Raw genomic sequence first — 25,892 nt, 5'->3', positions numbered from 1 at the left:
TCCCTCCATCACCAGTGACCCCAGTTTCCCTTCCACCACCCCACCCCATGCCTGCCTCTATGGCAGTGGCAGGCACTTCGCTCTCTTTCTCTCTTTCGCTCTCGCTCTTGCTCACTTGCTCGCCCTCTCCCTCCACCCGTTTGGGAATTACGGTTTGCAGTACAGATATGACACTGAGAGGTTATCATATTTGTTCCTTTTCCTACTTTCAGAACACAATTCTTATCCAGGGTGATCATTTCCAACCATCATTGCCGTAGTGGTCCCTTCTTTCTTCCAACTGCCTTTTCCCCCAGCACCTGAGGCAGACTTCCAGACGTGGACCAATCCTCCTGGCCTGTGTTTCTACTGTCCTTGGGTATTAGTCTCATAGTATGCTTTTTTAATGTCCCACAAATAGTTTAATCATTCTATATCTGTCTCTCTTCTTCTGAATCGTTTCCATTCAGTGATCATTTAACCCCCCACCACCCAGGTCTTCTCAAAAGGCATTTCAATACTGAACAGTTTTCTTGAGGGAACTGGCCATTCCTCATCATTTTAGTATTCTTACTATTTCTTTAAAATATATATATTTACATACATATGTGCATGTGCTTTATATATATGCATCTGTCTAGATAGACATATATCTTATCTGTCTGTGTAACTACATATCCTCTTGTGTTTAACAGTGGTTTTGGGAATGAATGTGGCCCCCAGTGCACATGTATTTAATCCCTGGGTATGGTAGTGATCCTTTTAGAAATCCAGTGACTCACTGACTCAAATCTGTGACTTGGCTTCAGTTTTAGTCTCCCAGTTTCTCCCAGTTCGGGGGACAGTTTGGAAGTCCATGCTGTTTAAGGAATAGTCATTGAGGATTTCCCTGCTTGTATTCATGGTCTCTCTGAGGAAAACCTTTTGATGCCTGCGGCTGTGTAGGCTGGAAGCAGCTCTGAGAATTGTCTTCCAAGAGAGTTCTGTCCTGGAGCTTTGGGAGTCCAGGGCTCAGGGCTCCCTCTCAGGTGCTTCTGCTGCAATCCCAGTTGCCCAGACACAGAAGTAGTCATGGGTATGAATGCATTGAGTTTGCATTGGAGTAAGTAACTAAAGATTTTTATTAAGTTTAACCCAGAAGTTGCCCCATAGGTGGTCAGAGTGTCTGTTCTCTCCCCTATGTGTTTGGACCGGTTTGTAGGGTAGCTTGAACTTGGTCTTATGGCCACACCTGGCTGGCTCACATCCCCGTACCCTCCAGAGTAGGTTTGCCTCCGTCTGGTAAGGAAGGAAGGTGAAGTGCTCCTTTTCTTGCTTTAAGACCTGACAGTTCTGGGTGAAGCCATGGGGAATGGGGAGTGATCTGTTGATTTCAGCATGAATGGAAAGACTGCCATGTGCCTGGCGTGATGGGAAGCCACTGCAAGGCTGAGAGCAGAGAGTAGTATCTGATTTCTATTTGTCAAGGGTCCTTCTGGCTGCGTGGAGACTGAAGTGGGGAGGGTGAACGTGGCGCAGGGAAACGTTCCAGGGGGCAGTTGTGCTGGTTCGGATGCTGCAGACATGTGTCCCTGTGAGAGCTAACAGGTTATGGGAGACTTTTCTGGCTGCCCTCGCCCTTCTAGCATGCCCTTCTCCAACTGTGCCAGGCCCTGCCAGACTCTTGGTCTGTGGCTATTGTCGTGCACTCCACCAGGGATGTTCTCTTCCCTTGTTTCCCAGTCCTGGTGGCTCTCGCTGCTTGTCTGAGTGGTGTTGAGCAGACTGCCATCTCTCTCCTCAGCCTCAGTCTCTTCATTAGCAAAAGGGTGCTCTGTGGGCCTCCCTCCTGGGGTTGTGAGGAGAATATGGCATAGACATAGAGTTGAGTGTGATGCTTCCAGTAACCCCTGAAGTGATGGTCTGCCTCCAGCCTTGGCTTGCTACTGAGGCTTCTCTGCTCCTGTGATACCTGGAAGAGTCGGTCCAGACCAATCAGGATCATGTCTCCGGCTCAGGTCCCCTTCGACAGCCTCCTGCCCGACTCAGAGACAGAGCCAACTCCTTAGTTTGGCCCAACAGCTTCCCAGTGCTTCTCTGGCCTCATCTCCTACCACAGGGTCTGCTGAGAGGTTGTACTGGCTGGGCTCTGTTGCTCACCAGGTGATGTGGGTGGTGCCTCCCACTCCCGTCAGTCATTATACGTTGCATAGCTAATGTAGGAGACTTGAGTCTTCCTCTCTCACTTCATTCAGCTGCACTGGAACCTGGCTGTTCTTCAGACTCACCATGGTTCCTGTTCAAGCTCCTTCTACCGACTGCATCTGTTGCCAACCAGCTCTTTCCCCAGATAACTGGACAGTTTGTTCATTCACCTTCTTTTGGTCTTTTCTCAAAAAATAAAAACTTATTCTTTTTAAAGGCTGTAGCGATAGCATAGTAGGAAGGGCATTTGCCTTGCACGCGTCCGACCTGGGTTCAATTCCTCTGTCCCTCTTGGAAAGCCCAGCAAGCTACCAAGAGTATCCTGCCCGCATAGCAGAGCCTGGCAAGCTCCCGTGGCATATTCAATATGCCAAAAACAGTAACAACAAGTCTCACAATAGAGACGTTACTGGTGCCCGCTCGAGCAAATCAATGAACAACAGGAGGACAGTGCTACAGTGCTAAAGTTGTATTACCTAGCCCATTGCCTCCCCCTGCCCCCCACACACTCGCTCTGTATTTCATTTGCTTGTTCGCTCTCCTTTTTCGCACTATTACCATCTGACATATTATACATTTTATACTTTTATTTGGTTTAATATCTATCTTTCTTGATAGAATGAAAGCTAGAAGGACATTTGCTTCCCCTCCCCTTCTTAGCGTTTAATACTCTCTGACATACGTTTTAGGTATTTATTTGGTTTAATATCTATCTTTTCTTGAGAGAATGAGAACTAGGAGAGCAGGGAGTGTGTTTATTTTGTTTATTGCTCTGCAGTGCTTGCAACAGTGTTTGGCAGGTAGTAGGGGCTCAGTAATGAATGAGTGAATGAATTTGCAATAAAGCAAGTGAAGTGTTGGCTACAGTGCTTAGCACACAGTAAGCATCCAATAAATGCTTGATGCTGTTATTTTTATTGTCATTGTTAATTACCCTTTAGGGGCCAACCTAAATTTGTCTTTTTCTGAGCCCTTCCTCGGCTTCACAGGGTAAATGGAATCACAGCCACCTCTACTCCTTGCTGTTTCTCTCGTGCTCTTCTTCCTGGGTGGCATTTATCACATTGTTTTAGTGACACTTACCTCACTCTTCACCCTGGCTGATTCTGAGTTGTTATAAAAAAGTAAAGAAAGAAAGAAAGAAAGAAAGAAAGAAAGAAAGAAAGAAAGAAAGAACTGGCTTATTTAAGTTTGTGTCTGCAGTGCCCTATGGCCCCCTGTTGGCAGATACTAGGAACTCCAAGGCTCACTGCTGATCACCAGGGCAGATAGGATGAGCTCCAGAATCTGTCAGGCCCTTCCCCCGGACCCTGGCACCAACACCACTGCCTAATGTTTGCACCTTCTCCCAAGGGGTACCAAAGGGGAGTCTGAGAACCACTTCAATAGTGGGTTCTCTACTAGTATGTGTACAGTACATTTCAGGGAGAGGAGGGCTTTCTGTGCATTGTTTCCTTGGTTTTGTTTTGGCGGCCACCTCCAGTGGTGCTTAGGAGCTACTACTGGCTCTGTGCTCAGGAGTCATCCCCAGTATTGCTTGAGGACCCATATGGTGCCAGGGATCAAACCAGGGTGGACCACATGAATTGCAAGTGGCTTAACCTCTGTGCAATCTCCAGTCCATAGCATCACTTTGGATGATAGTGTCAGGGTGACCTGTTACTCCTCTGGCAGAGCTAGGTCCTTTGGCATCTCATGTCACAAGGGGCTGGGTTCATGGCATGAAGACCATATGGGTAATCCCTCTGTGTCCGGAGGTCAGAGAAAAGTGGGAAAAGAGAGAAAGCTTGAACTGGCCCTTGGGCAGGGGAGAGTTTTGGGGCACATTAGGTGGGTAGTTTGGGATTGATAAGGGCAAGGGAAAACCTGCAATATCCTTTTGTGTTTGGCAGAAAGGATGTTGATTGGGGATGCTAATGGGTTAGATAGGAGTGGGGCTCAGGGACAGAGCATGTAGAGAGGCATCTGCAATCATTTTTCTCCTCCTGCTCAGAGAGAGACCCAGATGTCTTATGGGACTCATAGGTGTATAGCAGTACAAGAGGCCGTGCTTTGGCATGCATGCGTGAGTGATGGCCAAGCCAATAATGTCCAGGGAACAAGGTGTTAGAGGATGGGATTTGATATAGACCAGAGTGCAGGGCTTGACCTTTGCTCTTTGCTAGACACTGTTGCTGTCCTGGGGTCCCTGGGCTTTTCCTGCCCTGATCTGGGTAGACTCACTCATGAGCCACTGCTTTGGTGGCTTTATTGAGCTTCCTGCACTCTGTGGGGTCAGTCATTCCACCAGAAGAGCAGTTTTACACCAGAAGAGGCTTAAACCAGGGTTAAACATATTGCATATTTAGGTGCCAGCGGCAGCTTGGCCCATAACTCTGTGTGTGATCTTGACCAAGAGCCTCATTCTCTTGGGATTTTATTTTCCGTGCCTGCCAGGTTAGCAGCAAACATGCTAAATCCTTAGGTTGTAAGCGAGAGCCTCTTAAACTGTCCCCATCTTGGGTCAGGATTAGCCTGGGAGACTTGTGGGCTCCTGAGCCATGGGGTGGGGGGTGGGGGGACCAGTGAGTTTAACAATTGTTAAAAAGTTTGACAATTGTTCTCTTGTCCAGGGATTAATTCTTTGTGTAAATCCCAGTCCTGTTGCCTTCCTTCTTAGAGATGGGAGATCCTGAAGTAATCTAGACTTCTTGGAGCCTTTTGTGTCTTTTGTTTCATACGCCTGATTAGGCCTTGTTTCAGGCCCAGGGTTCTCTTTTGGCCCTGCTTACTGATATTTCTTGTTAGCCCTCTCCTAATTTTTCTTGCATCTGATATTAAACCCGAGGCCTAATCTGCCCCAAAGTGCTAGCACAAAAACATGTATTCCTATACGTCAGCATCCCCTTCACTTTTAAGATGATATCCACAAAATTTTTTCCATGTGACTTTGTAGTTTTCATCATATTCTTTTAAGATAACTGTGTAGTATCCTATCAAGGGACTGTCTTCAGTAAGCCATGGCTTGTTATGGGGCATTTAGATTGCTTTTAATTTTTGCACTTTGAGTAAATGCTGCATTAAGCCATATTTGTACATTACAGAAGCATTTCATTAGGTTGGCATTTATCCAGCTAATGACAGTGGCCCAATATTAGAGAATCAGAATGTTTTTTTTTTTCAAGAAGAATGTCATGAGGCTGTATTAAAATTTTATTTCAAGTGCTGGGAATGTCTCTGTGGTGTTTTCCATGAATGAAGAAGCATGATATGGTAGTGTGAAATTAGATGTAAGTGAAAGGCTGAGTATTTACCAGTAATAGGGAGACTTATTTGTTCCTAAGTATGGAAGTGAGCCCGTTTATTCTGCTGAGATTAGGAGATCCTTGTGTCCTTGACAGTTTGATTAAAACATTAATGAAATAAAGAACTGATCTCTTCTTAAGGATGTTTTAAGAAATGCCCTAAAAAAATAAAGAGAAAATAATTATGATTTCTGAGTAAGAGCTTGTCTCTCTAAACCTGAATGAGCCTGTCAGGAAGTGCTTTCAGCAATGTAAAGCAGGTCACAGATTTGCTGAAATGATTTGGCATTTTGTTGGCATGTTCATTAGAAACACCGACAAGCAAACCTCACAACTTGATCCCCAGGACTTTTTTGACCCTGAAGTCCTATCTCGATGGGAGACTGAAAGCTTCCTCAGCCTAGCTGATCTGTTTTAGTCTCTGGCTGGTTACTGTAGAGACCTAGGCTCTCGGCTTTTGCATTTTCACTTAATCCAGCAGCTGTTTACTGAATTTTAGCAATGCATGGAGTTGAAGGGAGTAAAAACGCAGGGTGGGGAAAAAAGAAAAACCCATGCATTCTGTTTTCTGAGGAGCTGATAACCTGTGAGTGGGAAGTATAATACAAATCAAAACCTCATGATTTGCTCAAGGGATATTAAGAAGAGAGCCCTGGGGAAAGCCAGTCCCAGAAGAGAAGAATTTCAGCTCATTAGGTGACTGGCAGGGAGATCAACAAAGGTGTAGTGAAGTGTTTACTTTTGTCAGCATCTTGGAGGACAGACTGAGATGGAGGCTGGGCAGTCTCAGGAAAGGTGAAAGGCCTGTGGAGAACTGAAGATAGGAGGATGTGGAGGTTGGTCTGGAGTTTGACTGAGGGTGTGGGTACATGTAATAGTGGACACAGCTAGCTGTGTATGGAGTATAAGGATGGTTCTAAGAGCTACGTATGAATTATCTCATTTCATCCCTACAGTGACCCAAAATGAGGTACTGTCATCTTCATTGTATAGGTGATGAAACTGAGACATATAGCAATTAACTGCCTGGGATCTTACTGTCAACAGAGATTAGACCCCCATTGGCCTGACTCTAGAATCCGTGTTGTTAGTCACAAAGCTGCCCTGTCTCAGCTGTAGGGGATGATCAGGCAGTAGAACCAGGAAAGCAAGGGGACAATGGCTCTTAGAGTCTTAAGCACCACAGGCCAGGGGGCACATTGAAAGAGGAGAGGTTAGAGATGGGGAGGGATTGCACATAAAGGGGAGCGAGGGCTGTTGAGAGTCATGAGGGACCACAGAAAGAGAAATTTTCAAGGAGAGTCTGGCCAGCAGGGCCCTGTGTAGCTGGGGTCTGAAAGCAGGGGTGAGGGAGGGAGCAAGTTAAGAGGACTCCAGAGAATGGGCAAGAGGTAACCGAGGTGGCAGAGCCAGGGAGCCAGGCCTCCTGGCAGCACTGGGGATGGCAGAAGAGGTGGAGCCTCTGGCTATCCCTGGGTCCTGCTCTTGGTGGACAGGGGTGAGCATGACTGAAAAAAAAAAAAGGCTCCTGAGATCTGGCAAACCTGCTGGCTCTTTTGCAGCCTAATGATTTTTGAAAGCTGTTTCCTATGCCGCGGCACAAGTGTGGCTCTCTCATCTGAATGCAGTAGCAATCGCTATTTTTCCTGGCAAATTGGGCCCATGTGGGCTCTGTGTGTGCTTTATTTGAGTTTCATTTTTATAGCCTTATTACCTTGTTCCCGTGATGCAAGCGGCCTCTCTTTTCTTGAGTTTTGCTGTGAAAATTGTTTCTTAAAAGGCACAAAGTGATCTCTCATGGTTTGGGGTAGGGAGGGGGTGATCTCCACTGCCACACTGTTCTGCAATCTCGGCACACCCTTCTCCTCAAGTCAGACACAGTTGTCCTGTGATGTTTTTTTCTTTCTTTCTTTTTTTTTCTGATCAGTGTCAGTTTACTGAGCACTTTTAGCTTGTGTTTGAGTCTTCCTACCTAGGTGTTTGCCAGGATCTCCAACAGAGTTTGTGGATGTAATTATTCTTTGACCTTGCTCTCTGGAATGTGGCTCTATGCATAACCTTTCTGGGGTCAGACTCCCTCGCCTTTGGTTAAGAAACGATAGCAGTTAGCAAGCATTTATGGGACCAGGAATTGTGCCATGGGATTTAATATACATACTCTTAATTGTTCCCAGTCCCTGTAAAGTAGGGATCTTAAAGAGTTAGAGTAATTTGCCCAGATCAAAAAAGCTCGTGAGTGGCTGCTAGAGAAAACAGCGCATAGAAAAAGCACCTAAACAGTGTGGACCTGGGGGGCCTGAATTCCTGCACCTGGGAAAAAGTCAGTTACTGGTTCTGCATTGGAGAGCTTGTGGTAGTTCACAAAAAGAAGCGATACCAGAAGGTGGGTCATCCATACAGCATCCTGGCTTCCATTCTTGTTATGTGTCCATCAATCTTTTTTCCTTTTCTTTAGCTTGCCCTACAGGTGAAAGCCTCCTTTAGTAACTCCAGAGAGGACAGAATTACTTTCTCCACATTCATAGATCAATTCTAGAGAAAGGTTCTGATTGACCTTGGGTGAGATGTGTCTCTCGAACCAATCATTGTTGCTAGAGAGGGAAGTACTCTAGACTGGGCTGGAACCTTTCTCCATCCCTGTTGGAATGAACATGTCTTAGTAAGAAGGCAAAAGAAATGCGTATAAGGATTAGAAATATATATATATATATATATATATATCATGGCTTACTGCAATCTGTGTGGGGGAAAAACTGATTTTGGGGGGATTTTAATTAAAAATACTTTAGCAACTCTTCAGAGAGCTATAAATGATAGGACAAAGGGGAAACAGAGAGGGGAGGGTCAGGTTTATGACCCTAAGTGAAAGAATTACCAAGGGAGAGGATGGGCCTAAGTGGTGTGTGATAACCTGGATGACCTAGACCTTGGCATGGATTTCAGAAGAGAACCATCTCAGCATTCTCTCCCCCGATTGTAAAGCCCTACATTCTTGAGACATAATACAGAAAGGCTAACCCACCCACCTTTCTTAAAAAAGGTATAAAGGGGGAAAGGCTTTTGCCTTTCTAGGGAATCCTCTTTAGGACACCCATCTCCTAATCTGGGAACGTCCCTGCATTCCTTTCCCTTTGCCTAAATAAAGACTTCTGAATTTGGTCATTTGCTCTAAATTCCTTACTTTCAGTTTTGACTGCTTGAGAAATAGAACCTGGGTGTCTGAGCCTGCTACAACATTGACTCAGTTTTATTAAAATTTATTTAGTTTTAATTAAAATTTCCCAGACAGTGTATGGGGTTGTGGTTGGAAATGCAGAAATGATAAGAGGTCCGGAGACTTGTTAGGAGGCTGCTGCTGTAGCACCTCGGAAAGTGGATAGTACTCAAGCTAATTAGTTGACCTTAGTTAATTCACCTGTACTTAACCCGTAGCCCCAGCAAGTAAGGTGGAGGAGAGGGGTAGAGACAACGGGGCAAATAGCACTTGGTGACCAGCTGGAACATGTCGCAAGAAGGGCTTCCAGGGGGTTCCCCGTTGCCACATAGGGGGTACTAATTATTCTCTGAAAGATTGGCTTCATCTTTGCAAATCAGTTATCATGTGGTGCAGACTTGATATCTTCCTTCTCCTGAGAAATGTGTGGCTTATTGCGGCACCCTAACTATAAAAGGGAGCCAACTGACTGTATTTCTCTCCCTTTACAGTTTCTTTTCTCTAAGAAATCTGATGACAGTGTAGTCACAGAAGCCAGCAGAGAGAGGACTGGCAAGAGGACAGGGGCTTGAACATCATACTCCTCTACATCCCTTATCCTGGGCCTGGACCTGGCCCTTCAGGTCCATTTTAGAAATAATCACCGCCTTTTCATTATCCTATTTTTAGAAATACCTTTAAGTATTTTAATTTAAAAAGCCTATAATCTGGCCTATTTTGTAAAAGTTTTGCTCTTATCTTGAGAGTAGACTATGGCTAGATGTAGCAGTAATGACAAGGGTAGAAGCAGGTATTCCCGTTATGAGGCTGGTGCAACAATCTAGGATGCTAGCCCTGGATGGGTGACCTATGTTCCATGTAAAAACCAGTATTGGTAAGGGATACCCTCATAAGTGACAGAGAAAGGAAGAGGAGCCGGAGAGAGAGCTCAGTGGATTGACACATGCTTTACATGGGCAATGCCTGGTTCAGTTCCCAGCACTGCTGAAAGTAACCCCCAAACACGGAACCAGAGTAGGCCTTGAGCAACACTGGCATGATCCCAAAGCCAAAAAAGGAAAAAAGAGAAAAAGAAAAGGAATTGGGGCAAAAAGGGAGAAGATGAGAGCGATTTTACCCTTTTGGCCTGTATAAGATAGGCTGTCTAAGACTGTCTTAAACTGTAAAGAATAGGATTCTGTGAGAAGGCCTGGCATCTATGTTGGACAGCTAAGTTTGAGATATCTAATGTGTCTTATGTAGAACTCCCATCTGTTTGACATCTTACATGAAGCAAGCAGCAGAATATGCTTTTCAGGAGTTCTGAGACGAGGTCCTGGCTGGGAGAGAATTATGGGCATCATCAACATGTGGGTGATAATTGAATCCCTGATGCTAAGTAAGATTACAGCAGGAGTTGAAGATATAGAAAGAAGAGATAAGACTAAATGTAGAGCTCTGGGACACTCTCGCAGTAAGAGGCTGGCAGATAAAGAACTGACAAAGAAAAAGAACATGATGTGGTTGGAAAACCAAGAGGGCTATGCCAAAAGTCAAGTGAAGAGAGCTGATGAGGGGGTGATTCCCTCTTGTAAAAGATGTAGAATGAGAGCCTGGAGCCATAGTACAGCAGGGAGGGCAATTGCACTTGATCCTTAGGTTTGATCCTTAGCATCCCATATGGTCCCCTGAGCCCAGCAGGAGTGATCCCTGAGTGCAGAGCCAGGAGTAAGCCCTGAGCAACACCAGGTGTGGCAAAAAAAAAAAAAAGATGTAAGATGAGGAGTAGGACTTGCCTACTAGATCTGGCAACATGGAGTAGAGGCCAGTTGCATATGTTGGAGGGAAGGGAGTGGAGTTTTTTGTGTTTTTGATTTTAATTGGCCACACCTAGCAGTGCTTGGGGTCTACTCCAGACTCTTATTTCTGGGGTTACTTTTGGTAATGCTTGAGAGACCATATGCAGTGCCCAGGATTGAACCAAGGTCTGCCTCATGCAAGGCAAGCTCCTTATACACTGTAAATCCAGCTGCCATAAATGCGTGTGTTTGAACCCGAACTTAACATTTTAAATAAGATCTAGTGTCCATCCTAAATGAGAATGTAGTTGTGTCTCCCCCCCCAAAAAAAATCATTTTATATTGAAATAAATCTGAGAAAGATGTGCAGTCAGTACTATGAGAATCTGAAAGGGACAAACAGTACTTCTGACTGCGTTTATTCATGTCTTCAATTCATTCATCCATGCCACAAAAGCTTGAATGTCCAGGCAAGGAGAAAGTAGGCAATGGAATATTGTCTAATGGGGATAGACTTGCAGTTTCGTAAATGAAAAGGGTTCTGAAGGTAGATGATGATGATGGTTACACAATAGGAATCTTACATTTAAACCTGGGAAAAATTGAAGTTTTGTGTGATACTTGTTTTACCACAATGGAAAAAATTGGAGTGAGGAAAAAAATCTTGCATAAACTTCAGCCTGGGACCTGATGCTTGAAATTGATGGCATTTATTGATTTATGTGGGCTATCAAGTAAGGGGGAGCCCCCCCCCCTGCTGTGCTGGGAATCCTCTTTAGGACACCCTTCCCATAATCTGGGAGCTTCCCTGCATTCCTTTCCCTTTTCCTAAATAAAGACTGCTACTGAATTTGGTCATTTGCTCTAGGTTCCTTATTTTCAGTTTTGACTGCCTGAGAAAAAGAACCTGGGTGTCGAGCCTGCTACAACATTGACTCCTTTTTATTAAAATTTATTTAGGTTTTATTAAAATTTTCCAGACAGTGCATGGGGTTGTGGTTGGAAATGTATAAATAGCAAGAGGTATGGAGACTTGGTAGGAGGCTCGTGAAGCTCCGCATGCAGTGGAGCTCGGGAGGCCCTGGCCATTCCTGGTATCCAATTTGTGCATGTCAGGCATGAGCTTCAGCCCTTTGAGCTAGTGCCCTCACCCTGAGATGGATAGCATTTTAGTAGAAGATAGGTAAAGAAAAAGAAGGCAGCTATCCAGCTGAGAGAAGGCTAAGGGGAAGGACAGATCCTCAGTGCTGTTTGTCTGCAGGGTGGGGGCCACTTGGGGGAACCATAGACACTGAAACTGCATAGCCAGGCCAATGTTGGGCTTGCTTTCTTAGATTCTGGAAGCCTTCAAAAGGCTTCTGCCAAGGGAGTGTCATTTAGAGGTATGCTTTAGGACCATTAATCTCATTAATCCTTCCTGTTAAACCATTGCCTATTAAAAGCAGTGGGATCACAGCAGGTATTTCTATGGTGAAAATTGTGACCTCGCCGAACTTTAGATTGCCAGGCATGCATTAATTAATTTGGAAGGTTATTCCCATTTTATTCAAATTTATTGAGGAATATCTAAGTACCCTTGGTATTCTAGGCTCTGTAGGGGCAAGAAAGGGGACTCATTTAACAGGTTTCTTCTTTTGGAAAGCATAGTCTAGAAACCCCTGTTCCTAAATAAGAAATTATGTTACATTCTACTGTTTGTTATCATTAACATATTACTAAAGTTCCTTGGAAACTGAGTGGAAGTGGTTCCCAGCAAGCCTTGTACAACTGGGAGATTTCAGGATAAGACTTGAATGGATCAGAAGTTTAAGCAAGATTTTCTAAGTATAAAAGTAGAGATAAACATCCTTGGAGGATGTCAACACTTATTGGGAATCACAAATGTAAAGAAATTGGGGCTGGAGAGAGGACAGCCGGTAGGGTGCTTACCTTGCATGTGGCCAACCTGGGTGTTTGATCCCCAGCACCACATATGGTTCCTTGCGCACCTTACCAGGAGTGAGCACCTTATCAGGAGGGATCCCTGAGCACTGCCAGGTGTAGCCTTCTTTCCCCAGTCCTTCCCCAAACAATTTTAAAAAAAGTGAATTTTTTTCTTTTAAAGCTAAGTTCTCTTATTTCATTGACTTGTAGGTGGTGCTGGCTAAAGTGCATGCTTTTGACCCCAACGCTTAATCTTTCAAATGTGGAATCCGAGGCCCTTGTTGGTAAGTTTAATAAGAAATTCTTAGGAAATTATGCTCTGCTAACAAGAATTAGTATTTGGAATGAAGCCAAGGTAGTTATAATCAGCACTGTAGTGCGGAGGTCTCCTGGACCTATAGTATAACCTATATAATATAGGCTAATGATTTCCGTAGTGGGTTGATACTGGCTGGTAGGAGTTGGGATGGGGCCACTAAAAAGATCCAAGTTGTGGGAACCCTCTAGTGCAATTGGAGGATGATTTCTGTTTGTTCACCTAAAGAAGAGAGGTTACTCGGGAAACACTGTAGCTTTTTGTTTGTTTCTAAATTGGGGGGCAGGAGGGATGGTGAGTGGTGGTGCCGGTGGTGGTGGACCAAATAATTTGGGAACCTCTGGTATAGGCAGGAAGTCTACTGTAGATTTTGTTGGTACATGCAGAGAAGGAGACCAGAAGTGGAACATTTAGGACTGTGAAGGATGGGTACATACAGCTTCATGAGGAGGTGGAGCTTTGGCTATGTTTTGAACAATGTGTGTTGAAGGGAAGAGTGAAATAAACTTTGGGGGCTTGAGAAGATATATGGTGTAAGATATTAAAGAAAGGAGGCTCAGCAACAGACTCAGTTTCAAAAGCATCATCCAAAGGAGTCATGGGCAAGAAAGTGGGGTTTGCCAGTATCTGATTATTCTGGACCGAGGTCAGACAACTTTGACTGTGCAACGGATTGTCAGACAGCTTTCACCATATAAAGGATTGAATGGTGAATTTCTTTGTAAATTTTAAAATTTAGATTCTGTGGTTTCCAGTGGTATTAATAATGACTGGTCATGCACATAATTTCAGCACAATACCCATCACCCCTTTTCCCTCCCTCCCCAAAGACTCCAAGACCCCTTCCTCCCAGCCCTTACCTCGACCACATTTGTGTGGGGCTGTTAACCATTTTGTTGCCTTTGGATCTTTATTGCTACCTTGCTGTGTATCTTTAAGTACCACATATGTGAGATATCATTCTTTTCCTTTCCTTCTGACTTCATTCAGCATAAAATCATTTAGTTCTATCCTAAGGGTGAATATTTTTTTACTTTATTGATCATGTGGTTTTCATCACAATTAGTTGATGCCACTCGATTCTATAGCACAGAAGCAGTCAAAGATTTTATGTGTGTGTGTGTGTGTGTGACATACATATATCATAAATGAGTGAACTCAGCTGTGTTCCAATAAAACTTTATTTACAGAAACATGTGGTGGGCTGTATTTGACCCAGAGATTATAGTTTTCCCATTCCTTTTCTAAACTGAATACTGAACTAAGGCACTTGGGTTTTTATCAGGAAGGCACTAGAAATCCATTGAAGCTACCTTCATTGAGCAAAGGGCAGTGGAAAAATGGATATTTTAAGATCATTCTTCTGGGACTAGACAAGAGATCTAGGATCTGTTCGAAGACTCCAGCAGAAGTCTAGTCATCAGGTCAGATGATCAGTGATGGTTAGATCAAAGAACCAGTAAAAGGGCTACTGCAAAGGGGTTCCATAGAATTTGCAGAATCATTAGATTATAAAGACAGGAAAAGAAGATAAAATTTTTTTTTGTTCGCTCCCCCTTCTTATGGTTATTGATGTTACTTGGACAACCAGAGGTCGCACTCATGCCTGATTGTGGTCTTTGCCACAGTGCAATCACTGTTGAGCTCAGTGCCCACTGCCGTTTGCAATCCTTTGGTTGTGGAGCTTGCATGAGTGAGTTTGCACATGTGAGGCTCAAGTTCTGGGTGGTGAGCACCAGGGGTTACCTCACACTCATACACATGCCCACCAGAGGTTGCCCTCCCAGCCTTGTTGCTTGCATGTTTTTAGTTGCAATGCTCTGGGGGCTACACCTTGTTTTGTGGTGCTTATGCACACACCTGGCTGTGGTACAGCTGGAAAAGGCTTGCATTGTCTACAACCTACAGAGCTGCCAGGATCCTACTCAGTGCATGTAAAATGCTGGGGGTTTGTTTGAGCTCATGACCTGACAATTGGAAAGCAAATGTTCTATACACAGAGTTTTCTGGGTCCAAAATGATGAAATTAAAAGGCAGCTCAGATAGAGAAGGGAGCACCAAATAAAGGGTGTTGGGAGGTTCCTCTCAGGATGGGAAATGCGTGATGAGAGCAGACTATAGTCCGAACAAGATTGCCACTCAGTGTCTCTTTTGAAAACCACAGCAATCAAAAGGAGAGAGATAACAAAAGGGAATGGCCTGCCACAGTGGTAGGGTGGTATGGGTGGAAGGGGGGTGGGAGGGATACTGGGACTGGTGGTAGTGGAGAATGGGCACTGGTGGAGGAATGGGTATTCGATCATTGTGTAACTGAAACCCAAGCACAAAAATTTGTAAGTCTACAACTGTACCTCACAGTGTTTCACTAATAAAAATTTAAGGAAAAAAAATAAAATAAAAAAAGAGAAAAAGAAAAGAAAGGTATACCAGATTTTCGGTAAAAAAAAAAAAAAAAGATGAAATTTTAAACTTGATGATTTACAGTGGTACCACAAGGGAAATGTGGATATTGGGTTAGAGAATGGTGATGGACACAGCTAGCTTTGAAAACGTTGACTAGGAGATGATCATGGTTCATCATCCCTGGAATTGCAGGGCTGACACCCAGTCTGGGAGGGATAATTCTGGAAATGTGGGAAGGAAGACTTCGGATGAAAGAAGGTCCCACAGGGCTTGAGAGATAACAGTGGGTAGGGCACTGCCCTTGCCTGTGGCTGGCCCTGGTTCAATCTCCTGCACTGCGTATGGTCACTCAAACACCACTAGGAATGATCCTTGAGCACTGATCCCCGAGTAATCCCTAAGTACTGTTGGGAATGACTACAAAATCCAAAAAAAAAAAAAAAAAAGCCTCCCTACCTCCCTTGAGCAGAGGACTTGAGCCCTAGGAGCAGGGTGGAAGAGAACTGAAGACTGAGATAGCAAGGAACTGAGGAGAAAGGACCTGTAGGAAGCCTATGGAAGTGATGGCACAAAAGGAGGTGGCAGTGTTAAGGGTGGGGGACAGCCAAATTTCACAGGCATGGACATAACTGAAGGCTAAAGAATCAGAGACACTAATGAGTTAAGGTGGAAGGGATAGAGTTCAGTATCTGCCTGTCAAAATAACCTTTCCTTTGGCTTTGAGGTAGGGGAAAGCATGCTGTAACCAGTTCTTACTTCCTTCTCTGGAACCAAACTATGTTTAGGAGTTTGTGTATACCTTGGGCCTGAGATTGTGTTCATTTTGCCTCCTTTGAGGTGTGGCGTACATAACTCTGCCACAACTTGTGCAATGGAATCCAGCCCATGTTTGGACTCTTGCCACGAGACAAGATGTGATCTGTTGGGGAAATAGCTGCATTTGCCTATGTTGGAGGAAGAAGCAGGGTAGAGCAAGACATTGAAATTAGCCTTGTTACTGTAGTCTGCCCCAGGATGGAAATTTGAGATAATTCCTCAAGTCATTCAGCTAGATATTAATTTGTGCACTGGGTATTATGAATGCGTATTCGTTGGTTAGAATTTTGAGTCATTTCTGGCTTGGTTTATGTGACTGCAGCAGTTAAAAATCTAGTAATAAAAGCAACAGATGTAACTGGTTTTGAACCATCATATATTGAACACTCACTGAGGTCCAGGCATGCTGCTGAGTCCTTAACATTGCATTTTATCTTTGCAGTGTCCTGTAATGTGGGCTTGGTGTTCCCTTTTCAATAGTAAGAAAATCAGATCATAAAGAGGTTGAGTAACCTACACAAGATTATAGAGATTTGAACCCAGCTCTCTCTGACCTCTGGTTTGTGCCACTCTGTTTTTTTCCTACTTAACTGCAATTTCTCCTTCTACTTATGTAAAAGAAATGGAGACAGATTGAGCTCTTCAGGTTAAATATTTGGAGCCTAGAGTGGGTGTTTCCACTTCTTGGGAGTCTATTCAAAGGGTAGAAGAAGAGTGGGATCTCTGTAGGAGACTAAGACCAAACTCAGACGCATCTTTTAACTGTTATCCCAGCTAAAATTTTCCTTCAGTCAGAGAAGGTGGCAGCCTTGGACTGAGAAAGGAAATATCACTAAAAGGCATGCTAGTAAGATTCCAGTCCTGATGCTATGGAAATTGTATGTAATTGACTTGTTAAAATGCTTGATATTTCTCTCTGCTCATTTCCAACTTAAGGCTCCAAAGACAGGGACCTATTTTGTCTCCCCACTCTATCGAGGTCTTGCGTGATCTTGTATATGCATGATATGCTCACTGAATATTTGTTGCTCCTAATGAGCCAGGGAACCTGGGATGAGAGGTGGCCCTCTGGCTTCCAGGCACAGCAATTGACACAGGGGTTGTAGAGGTGACAAAGGACAAGTCCTCTGTCATCCTGAAGCAGATGTTACAGCAGGGGAGACAGACTGAACAGGTATGCGAGGTCAGGTAGATCTGCTCGCACTCCGAAGCCAGAAGACACAGTGAAGAAGGGACATGGGTGACGGGCTTGGTAGCTGAGTTAGGGTCATCAGACAGGCCCACCAAGAAAGAAGTGAGACATTGAGCAAGTTGAGAAAAGTCCCAAGAGTGATCTTTGGGGCAACTCTCCAGGTATCGGTAGAGCAGCCAACACTTTACGTTTAGTCTTTTGCTTGGCCGTGGTTTCTGACACCCAGCTAGCTGCTTCCTTTTAGGGGCCCCTGGCCTAGGCCCCATGTGCCGAGCACTCTACTCGCCTCCTGCTGTGTTCTGGTTCTTTTCTAACCTTTCAGAATCGACTTCTGTAGCCAGAGTTGCTAGTTTTCTTTTCTTGGTCCTTAGCTTAAGGTTTCACTTGATCACTTTCTTGTCACCTCAGGTTCTCTCTCTTGGTAAATTCATCCACCACTCACTTCTGTCCTGAAGACCCTAGATCCATCCCAGAGTGCTCTCATAGCCCTCAATCCTAGTGGCTGCTCATGGGCACCTCAGACCGCACCCTTTGCAAGTGCCACTTGTGACTATCCCCTGTGGGGGTGAGAAACCACACCCTCAGCACTTTTTCTCATTTATTCTGCCCTCCTCTCATCAGTCTTTCACTTAGGATTCATCACTGAGATTTGCTTTTACCATCTTCTCAGACCAGCTTTGTCCTTCATCACTCCATTCTCCTAGCAGCATGAGTTTTCTTTATAACTCAGGGCTCCCTTCTGTTGCCAACTCCTCAGGACTCCTCACTTCTTACAGAATAAAGTCTGGACCTTTTCAGCAAGTCTGTTCACCGTCTGGCCTCTTACCACTTCTTCATTCTAATTTCCCCCAATTCTACTGACCCAGGCCCAGCCACTCAGCAGTTGGTAATCCTGGTGCCTTTGCTAGTTCGGGGCCTTCTCCTGGGAATGACCTATTCCCTGCTCCCCATCTTTGTGACTCAGTTCTGGTTTTTATTTGTTTTTTTTTTTCGACACCTTCCTTCCTGACTCTGTACTTTACTGTATTCTGGATATGACCTTCTTCTTGGCTTCTAGAACACACTGCATTTCTTTCTCCCACAAAGTATTTATCAACATAACTGTTAAATTGCTCTCAGTTATGCTTAAGAAACCGAGGTCTGTAAGGTTAAAGACCATACCCACAACTCTCAGTTCATGTGTACCTATATACACATACCAGCCATCCCTGTATACACGTACACACATATAGACACACCACTCATAGCGCACATGCTTGCACTTGTGCACACAGAACCTCTTGGCTCGTGATGCCAGCAAAGTGCATCTGGCTCAGAAACTGTTGAAGGAGGAGAGCAAAGTCTGTGCAGTCGAACAACAGATTTCTGATGTGATGAATGTATTGGGAATTGGAGGCCAGTGGCCCTGGAATTTCTTTGAGTCCTCAGCGTTGAGTGCAGGATGGTTTATTCTGGGCAGCTCACTCCACGGCTGCCTGTTGGATTTCCCAGAACACCAAGGCCCCAGCCATATAACTTCTTTGTCTTTTTCCTTGAATTAAAGACAAACAAACAAAAAACCCCCACAAAACTCTTGATGGAATAGTAATGGCAATTCAAAAATGAAAAATAAAATCAAGGACTACTCAGGAATGAGGTCCACCCAGTTTCGTCCTGGACACATTCCAGATTTCCTAAATTAGCCAAGATGATTTTCGCTAACCCCTTCCCCCCAACCTCCACCCTCACCTGTAGTCCAGCAGAGACTTTTTCTTTTTCTAGCCTGCAGGTGCAGAGATCTAATTTGTGGAGGTGCCAAGCCTCAGGCCATCTCTGTCTTCATTGGAAACTTTATAAAGTCCAGATACTGAGAAGGAGCAGACAGGAAGAGACCCTGGTCCTTGGGAGGCCAGGTGGGCATCCCTATTCCCCAGGGAAGTTAGCACAGCATCTCCAAGCCACAGTCCGTTCTCATGCTTTCATACATGGCCTTCACAGTGCACTTGCTGCGTCTTCTTCATGTCCTGCTTCTGCCACGGACCTAGAAAGTCATGCTAAGAAGCGGGTTTATTTTATTTGGAGGCTCCCAGTGATCTGGGAGGGATCACTTGAAGAGGTAGCCCGCAGGTGACCTGCTGACCAGGGTGCTCCAGCTGGCACTTGGCACTGCTTGCCTGGCCTGGAAAAGCTTGTGATGTTCGCTTTCCTTTCAGGGACTTTCCATGAGCCGCTCCCTCAGCCCGGAATGTACTCTCCGGGTTCCCCTTTGAGATCTCACTGGACCTGTCTCTTGTGGGGAAGCTTCCCTCATAAGAAACCTCTTTCACAGCCTCTCCACAGAGGCCGGCTTGCATTCTGCTGTGTGTGTTCGATTAATACATCCATTCCAGACCCTAGCATGGAAGAATCTGACCTAAGTAGCTTAGTACAAACTCATGCTATTCCTCCTGACCACTCAGAAGGCCACTCATCTGCCATTTCTCCTGGTCTTTTGTGTCACATCCTTGGAATTTAGGCTAGGTACATAAAAAGGGCGATAATGACTGAAACATAAGCCTGAAAGTTTGTAAGTCTGTCACTGTACTTCATGGTGCTTCATTAAAAAATTTTAAATAAATAATTTTTTTAAAAAGGGTTTTCCCTGGCCCCCTACATCTCAGCCCCCAGCATTTTTTTTTTTTTTGCTTTTTGGTCACACCGGCATTGCATGGAGGTTACCCCTGGCTCTGCACTCAGGAATTACTCCTGGCAGTGCTCGGGGGACCATATGGGATGCTGGAAATTGAACCCGGGTAGGCTGTGTGCAAGGCAAACTCCCCTACCTGCTGTGCTATTTCTCCAGCCCCACCCCCAGCATATCTTGAACTTCACCTTTGTCTCCTGTTTCTATACAAAATGCTTGAGTATGTCTGTTCTTTTGCCCGTTCCCATGGTCCTTGTTACCCTCCTTATATTCCACTCCCTCCACCCCCCTCTTCCCTTTGTAAGAAAATGTTCCCCCTACCTGCCCCTCACCCCACTCTCTGCAGGAGATAGTCAGCACCTCCCTCTGTTCCCTTGAACCTGCCTAGCCCCTGGGCTCTGGAGTTGGCAGAAGGGAAGGAAGAAGTTAACGCCTTAGGAACAGTAGTGCTATACTACTGTACTGGTGTGTGTGTGTGTGTGTGTGTGTGTGTGTGTGTGTGTGTTGGGGGGGTGGTATGTAAATGTGAGTGAGTTTCTTGCTTGATTTTTTACTTGCCTCATTTACCCTCTAGCACATTAAAGACTTTCGGCGGTGTAATATAGGGGTTTAGGTAATAGATATTTCATTGATATTGCCAAAATAAATACCTTCTCCTCTCCCAAGCCAATGGGCACCTCTCCTTCCTCCACCCTCCCACTTCCTGTTGGCACCCCAGCAGGCATTTCACAGGGTTGGTTGTGATGATCAGGAACCTCTTCCCAGACCCATCAGACAGATGTGCAGGTTGGGTCAGGCTCGACCCGCTTTGCTTAGGTTGGCAGCCTGGAAGCCCCATCCTCCAGGGGCACCTCACCAGGCTCTCCAGGGCTCCTCGGGGCCAGGATGGCTGAGCTCCAAGTGACTCATACTGCTTTTGAATGGGGAAAATAAAAACTGAAAAATGACTGCTGACCAAGTGGGGAAAGTGGGCATGGAGGGAGGAGCAGGGGGAGGAGGTGGTTAGCCACACCCTAGGTCATTTTGCAGGCAGCTGAAACTAGGTTTAAGCACCATGGCCTCCAAGATGCCATCTTAGGGAACTGAGTATCCTGGTCTCAGGCTTTGGGTGCAGACATGTTTTAGAGTAAGAGCTCTGCACGTTCTACTGGTGCCGCTGGAGACAAACCACCCAAACAACTCAGAGTTTGTTTCCTCTCCTGAGTTCAGTATTCACACTACCTCTCCCATTGCTGGATTGGGTATTGCTGGAAGTGACCCAGCCCCCGCCCCCAGCTCTGCTGGGTGTGGCTCTTATAAAAAAATTGTTATTGCCATTAAAAATAGGATGATGATAATAGTAATAACCTTTATGAGTGTCCTATGAAGGTGAAAGGAAACATGCTTAGCACTGTCATATAGAAAATGCCAACCATCTGGTATCATTATTTTTTTAAAAGTAGCATTGTTGATAACTGTGTATAGACTTTGGATGAGATACAAAGTCTAAAATGTGCATTTAAGGCTGAGGAATGAGACAGTATAAAAGAAAAGCACGACAGGGACTGAGAAGATAGTACAGTGGGTAGGGTGCTTACCTTACTTGCAGCTGACCCTGGTTTGATCCCCAGCATCCCATACTCTCCTGAGCACCTCCAGGAGTGATTCCTAAGTACAGAGACAGGAGAAACCCATGATTATCCCCTGGTGTGATCCAAACACCACCACACCCCCAAAAAAAGGAAAGGAAAAAAAAACACGTGAATTACAAATCATGTGCAGATACTAGTACAAACATCTGTTGTTTTGGTATTGGCAAAATTGACTGAGCACCATTTTTATGTTGATTCTAGGTTCTATGTTGTTTTGGGTTTTGTTTTGAAGAGTGATTTCTCAGAAAGGAGATTATTGGAATCTTGCCCAGAGATGTTGTGACCCATATTAATGATCCTGGATGCCTAGTGCCTAACAGCACCCGGCTCCTCGAGGAGCATTTTTGGTGGTTGTAGTTATTACTTTACTTTTTAAATAATGAGCAAGTAAAACATACTAGCACATTCTTGTAGGGTCATCAACAGCAAATTATGATTTTTTTTCTGGACCTGAGAAATTCTGAAGAAGTTTTGTGCTTAGAACAGCTAAATAAATTTAATAAATTTGATATAGACGACTACTGTTCTTTCTCAGTATTTCTTAACATGAAGTGCTTGACTCTTGTACCTTCTGAAAATAAAATTGAACAAAATTCACCAGGCTAAAGAAACGTAGTGATTTCAGGGAGAGCTTGAAAATCCACAACTCACTGCTGCATCTGGCCTGTGGAGAGGTTTTGTTCAGTTCTCACAGTGTTCTTTTATTTATTTTAATTTTTTTAAGTAAAATAGTTTTATTTAGGGAAATAGGAGCTGGGGGTGGGTTGGGGAGAGAAAACATGTAGGTTTTTCCAGAAGGGAGAGAGCCAAAAGTTCCCATAAAATGAAAAAAAGAAATCATATCTCGGATTGAAATGTGGGTAACCCCCAGAAAGTTTTATTGTTTTTTGGTTTGGGGTCCTGTCCTGCAGTGCTCAGGGCTTACTCCAGGCTCTGTGCTCAGGAATTACTCCTCTTTGCTCTGGGGCTTGGGGGACCATATGGAATGCCAGGGGTTAAACCCAGCTCAGCAGCATGCAGTGCTGGCATCTTGCCTGCTGTACTGTCACTCTGGTTCCAAGTTTTAAACCTTTTAAATGACATGGCCAGCATTTAAGTTTTGGTAACTATTGTCTAGAAATCTGGACTTCCATCCCTCCGTGAAACTTGGAAGGCCCAGCAATAAAGGTCTTGTGTCTGGCGTGGCTAGTGTCTGACACACAGCATATATACACACATATTTTTTTTTCTTGTGAAAGTTTACAAATATTTGCAACAACTTCCATAGCAGCAATGGCTGTAATGACAAAAAGTCAGATAAAACTCCAGTGTCTGCCACTACAGGAATAATCAAACTGAAAAGGCAAGACGTATATATATTTCTCTCTATGATTGGTTGCTTACTATTTGAACCCCATCAAATGTGGTATGGTACTCTTGGAGAATGGGTAGGGAGTGTCATATGATGTGCAAATACGGCCATGCAGTCCAGGAATACATTCACTTGTGCGTGAGGCTCAGCTTGAGCTGTGGGGAGCAGCCTTGAGCATGGTGGCAGTTGGGTTGTGGAGGTTTTCAACTGCTGGGATTGGGTCCCTTGAGGCAGGGAGGGCTCTCAACCCACCCTCCTCTGGGATGAGGTGACAGTTATTTTCATCAGCAACTTTGACCCAAGGTAGGAAGATCATTTCTCATCTCTAAGCTAGCATTTTTCTGATAACTCTTGGGTCATTATATTTAGTGTGATAGAATGTGTATATCACCTAATGCATGACTCTCATATTCTAGTGTTCTTTGGGGGGTAGTAGAATCACCTCTCCTTTGTGCAGGGTTTGCCCATTAATGATTTCTAAGAATTTTTTATCAGGGCTAATAAGTCAACAGAAAAATGGGGGACATAAATTTTAATTGCCTCAAAGGGAGGTTCACACATGTGAAGAGGTTTTAATTTAATAATTTATGATATAATAAAGTTGAATAATTAAAGACACATAGGCTTTTTTATTAGTCCAGTCACTGGAATGGCTGCAGATTGGCAGATGCTCTGTAGAAATGGGTGAGGAGGAGTTTGAGATTATCAGCACTGGAGGTCAGGCCCTTGGCAGCCTCCTCCTCAGGGAGCCCTGTTAGCCAGTGGGCCTGGGGTTGTGACTGGCCTCCTGCCGGAATGTCAGCCAGGCACTGGGTCCTGCATGGTAAATATAGGGGAGTCCTTGTGTGTATTGAAACTTTCACAACTAGTATTCTATGAGTTTTAAAAATATGGTTTTTACTTTTTTTACCATAAAAGCTTTATAATGGTCGTAAATTCAGAAATCACCAAAGTGCAGTAATATAAAGAAAGCCTTTTAGATTGGTGTTGGAATATTGAATGTCTGTAAATAAACTGACGACTTAATAAAGTCATAAAATAAAAAAATTGTAAAATTGAAAGCCTCTTAGATCCCCGCCCTTGCCCCCATAACCAGTTGGTATCTTTGAACATTATTGGTTAAAGACTTGAACTGTACCCATTTGTTCTGTCTCCCTGAATCCTCACCCCTATCCCTTTGCCTTTACCCCGACATATATATTTACACTTTTGTTTAGCACTGCCTAGCACTTATTATGGTTATCTTCCCTAATCAGTATGTACAGATAAAATAAAGGTAAAGGTAAAGGCCCTCCCGTTGATCGTCGATTTGCTCGAGCGGGCCCAGTAACGTCTCCATTGGAGACTTTGTTGTTACTGTGTCTGGCATATCGAATACTCTCGGTAGCTTGCCGGGCTCTCCGAGAGGGGTGGAGGAATCGAACTCGGGTCGGCCATGTTGGCCGCTTGTAAGGCGAACGCCCTACCGCTGTGCTATCGCTCTGATAGCACAGATAAAATACCTTATATATTTGACAGTTGTATTCAGTAGTATGGATACTTTATATTTTGGGGGGTGGACTTTTGGGACATACCAGCAGTACTCAGGGCTGACTCCTTAGTCAGTGTCCAGGGGTTACTCCTGGTAGTGCTTGGGGGACCATATGTGGTATCAGGGATGGAATCACATTAGTCATGTGCAGGGCAGGTGCCTTACCCAGTGTATTATCTCTCTAGCCCCAGGATGGATACTTTCATGTATGTATGTGGGAATAGGGGTGGGTGTCTAAGCAATGCTGAGGAGACTCAGGAGCCTCAGCAGGCATTTTTGGCTGGTCTGGCCTGGTTCAGTGCGGAGACTGGGGTTGATGGCAATGCTGCTGAGGTCCTGCAATGCCAGGATAACTGGGACATGCAGCAGAGCTTAGGGGCCTTCAGGGTCACACCCAGTGATGCCCAGGGCCTCCAGGGCTACACCCAGAGATCCTCAGTGGACCACATGGTGCTACAAATTGAACCTGGGTTGGGCACCTTCTGGGCATGTGCTCTAACCCAGCCCCACGAATGTCTTTTCAGTTTGGTTTTTCCTGTAGTGGCAGACAATAAAGTCGTATCTGACTTTTTGTCATTATACCCATTGCTGCTATGGAAGTTGCACATATTTGTAAACTTTTACAAGATTTTAATTTTTTTTTGTGGAAAAGAATCACACCTAGAAGCTCTCTGTGTACTTTTTTTTAATCTTAAGTACTTATTTAGAATCTGAACATTATTAAATTATACTCCAAGAAAGTCTATACCAGTTCACACTTCTCCCAAGAGTACACGATTATGGTTGCAATAATCTAGTTTTTACTTAAATATATATAAGAGAAGTAAATTTTAAAAGCTCATAGACATGCAGTCAAAATAATACATTTGCCTTAGAAAAGCATTAGAAATACCTAAGTCTTAGTGAGGTTTAGTGAGATGATTTTCATATATTGATTTGGATGAGTTATTATCATAAAAAGTGACCAATAGTGTTCCTCACATACTATAACCAGTGGTTGAGTAGGGCTTCAGTTGTACCAGGTACTCTTTGGATGGGTAACAGCCGAAGCACAGCCTCCCTCCCTCCCCAGCAACCCCTTTCTGCTTGCCCGCCCCTAGGCCGGAGGCTGGGTCAGCATTGGAATGGACTTCAGGGAGCTGGACTTCAGAGAGTGAAGAGTGGGGGACAAGGATTCCCAGCACCCCTTTGACCTGAGAGTCCTGCACTTTGAATGGTTCCTCGCATGTTTTTTTGCTCACAGTGTCCCTCTGCCTCTCCCTTCCCTGCCGTGTAGAGTGGGGACACTGATGGACTGAGGGTCCCACAGTGGGCTAGCGACAGCACCTGGGGCACAGGTCTGGGGGCTCCATGTAGTGCAGGCTGAGTGTCTCATGGAAGTTTTCTTTTCCAAGCTGTGAGTGGAGAAAGGAAAGGGAAGTCTTATTTCCAGACTTCCTGTGGGCACTTGGGCCATAGCTTTCTCCTAGGAGTGCTAATACTTATGTCAGTGTTCTTGGCATTTGGAAATGGTCTTTTCCAGGATCCTTCTCTGATCCTGTGTGGCTGAGAACTGCCCATCCGGAATGTAGCTCCACCTCCTGCTGAGTGCATGTGAAATTTGAGTGCAGTCTTCTCTGAAGGCCTTG

At 44.6% G+C, this 25,892-nt stretch overlaps 1 protein-coding gene across 8 annotated transcripts in view; it reads left to right on the top strand.

The window, feature by feature from the left end:
- BMAL1 (basic helix-loop-helix ARNT like 1) overlaps positions 1 to 25,892 on the top strand; it is a 105,573-nt gene that overhangs the window by 18,334 nt on the left and 61,347 nt on the right. For 6 of the 8 annotated variants that reach the window (XM_056115851.1, XM_056115850.1, XM_056115849.1 and 3 more), the window contains exon 2: positions 12,573 to 12,646. The exons of the other annotated variants lie outside the window; for them this stretch is intronic. The gene's annotated coding sequence lies outside the window, so the exon portion shown is untranslated. The remainder of the gene's footprint in view (positions 1 to 12,572; positions 12,647 to 25,892) is intronic. 8 annotated transcript variants of the gene reach the window in all.

Source organism: Sorex fumeus, unplaced genomic scaffold, assembly GCF_029834395.1.
Source record: "Sorex fumeus unplaced genomic scaffold, SorFum_2.1 ptg000030l, whole genome shotgun sequence".
In the NCBI taxonomy this organism is placed as follows: domain Eukaryota; kingdom Metazoa; phylum Chordata; class Mammalia; order Eulipotyphla; family Soricidae; genus Sorex; species Sorex fumeus.
The sequence above is the reverse complement of the archived record's forward strand: the minus strand, read 5'-3'. Positions and strand labels throughout refer to the sequence as shown.